Source organism: Electrophorus electricus, chromosome 7 (genome assembly GCF_041902795.1).
Source record: "Electrophorus electricus isolate QZ-2024a chromosome 7, ASM4190279v1, whole genome shotgun sequence".
NCBI lineage: Eukaryota > Metazoa > Chordata > Actinopteri > Gymnotiformes > Gymnotidae > Electrophorus > Electrophorus electricus.
The window spans coordinates 32,855,001-32,857,500 of NC_137503.1; positions in this window are offsets into that span (position 1 = coordinate 32,855,001).

Here is a 2,500-nt window from a genome sequence, read left to right on the forward strand (position 1 = left end):
TAGCAAGAACTTAAAGCCTGCCCTGAACTGGACTGTTTCAGAGCATGCCCAGCAAGACCACGTGAATGAAGATATTGTGATTTCGTGACTCTGTCGTGTTTTCGTGCTTTATTCCAGTATTGTGTTTTGGTCCGAATGTAAACGAGGATGCAGTCAAATAACTTTCTTTAAAAAGATGTGTTTGTGAGCGCCGTGAGCGCATTGTGTGGGACACACTGCCCTCTGTCGGGGTCCATAAGTACAGCACTTACCACGCAGACTAGGCGGTTAACACCGGCCCCGGGGCACACAGTAACACGTCAGACGGTCTGCGTGCTCCTTCTCACACAATGACTTCAGTCTAATCAAACTATCTTACGTTTGGGTTGCCTGATGCTATGAAAAATATATACAATCCAAGACGAGTGTATGTGCAGTTTATCTCTAAACTGGAAAGCAGAACGCAGAGCAGTATGCCACATCTTAGTGTAGATCATTCCAGCACAGCCTACATGTGTGCACTGCGATCATTTTCACACGCTTACGCACGCTCAGCCCACTCCGCCGGCATTAACTGCCATGATGCGCGTGGACGTCTTGGTGAGTCGTAGGGAAAGTAACGCGTGCAGAACCGCCACGACAAAGGCGCTTTGTGGCTCGAGACAGGCCTCGTCATTGACGTTGGTCTTGATGAACGCGCACTTTGTAGGCCAGTTGTAGCGCGCATCTGACTTGTTGTCGTAAAAATAGGCTCCATTCTCCATTATTTATTTGGTACAAGACATGCTTCTGTTAATGCACAGATCCAAGACCAGCTCCTTCTTGGGAGTGGGAGAGAGGGTGGAGTGGGAGGTTTCAACCCCCCCCCAGCCTGATTTCCGGTGTACGGTGCGTGCACAGTTCTGGAATGCAGATCACGCGCGCTTCTGAATAAAATCTTACGAAAAAGCCCCGTTTTCTTCTCCAGTGCCTCACGTTGCTCGAACTCGTTCAGAGCGACCTGTGGGGAGGCTAGAAATAAATGTTTAATTGCATTTCTCTGACTGGGATTAGCTGCAAGCTTCGTCGTTTTAAGGGTTCTGTAGTAAGTGAGGTTAAAATGCGCTTTAAAAGGCACCGATGTGGCGATGTTTCCCCCGGGGGTTGCGGGCGTATTCACTGAAGCAAGACCCGTGCACGGACTATTAGCCGTGCGAGACAGATGCTGTTTCTTATGTTTTTAGGCTTGGCCATACAACCTGTACGCGTTAGCCTCATTTGATGTACTAGGTTTTATTTCGCTAATAAACCATGCTCCTCCTGCTTATTCTACCCTTTTCAGGCTCTTCTGCTGCGGTCTGTGCTGCGCAGGTAGCGCTCGCGGCTGACCTGCAGCCACTCGCACTGATGCATTTTATAGGCACGAGAGACAGGTTTTAACAGACCGGGTGCTTTTTAATATGACTGAGTTTCTATCCTCTTAATCAAAGTAACAACATTCGAACGTTTTTTGTTTGTTTCTTTGACTTTATTCAGGTTTTGTTTGTGGGACACTTTTACTCGATGGCAGGACTTCAAACACGCTGTCCCAGCAGGGCCATGCAGGACAGGACTTACTTACGTTCTCTTTCTTTCAAAGATGTATATAAAAATACAAATGTATAAGAACCTGGGAGTATATGTTATAGGGTGAAACACTAACTTTATATATATATATATATATATATATATATATATATATATATATGTGTGTGTGTGTGTGTGTGTGTGTGGTGTGTGTGTGTGTGTGTGTGTGAAATATAAACTGTAATATGTATCTTGTGACTGTCACCACTGTATTACGCAAACTGCAGAACTAATATTCTCCCCAAAGACCCCCGAAGTGACTTAATAGTGTCTAACATATATGTGAGTATTATTTGAACAAAGTGCCACAGCAGCGTTGTAGACATTTGTAAAAGTGGCGTTAAACTGAGAATATTTGTATTCCACAGCGTGCCGCACGTCCCGAAGGGACAGGGGTGTCCTGCATGGCTGAATGTCACGCGCCTGTACAGGACCACGACAAAAATAAAATAAAATAAATACATAAAAAAACACAAGACAGGACCATACAGGAAATATTGTACACTAGACAGGACAGTACTGAAAACAAAAATATTCTCTTTACCAGGACTGGGACAAAAATAGAACAATCTTGACAGGACAGTAGTGTACAGGACAGTAGTGTTCAGTATGAATATGAACATGTCAAACCCCAGGCAGCGCTGACCAAGAATGACCAAAATAATGTGGTGCAGATATACACCAGGGTCTCATTTCCCTGAGTAGGGCATGTCACAACCCTGTAGTCGCAGCGTGAGGGCACACGTGAGAGGAGCAGGGTGTGGTCACTGCGTGAGGGCACACGTGAGAGGAGCAGTGTGTGGTTGAAGCGTGAGGGCACGTGAGAGGAGCAGGGTGTGGACGCAGTGTGAACGCACACGTGAGAGGAGCAGGGTGTGGTTGAAGTGTGAGGGCACACGTGAGAGGAGCAGGGTGT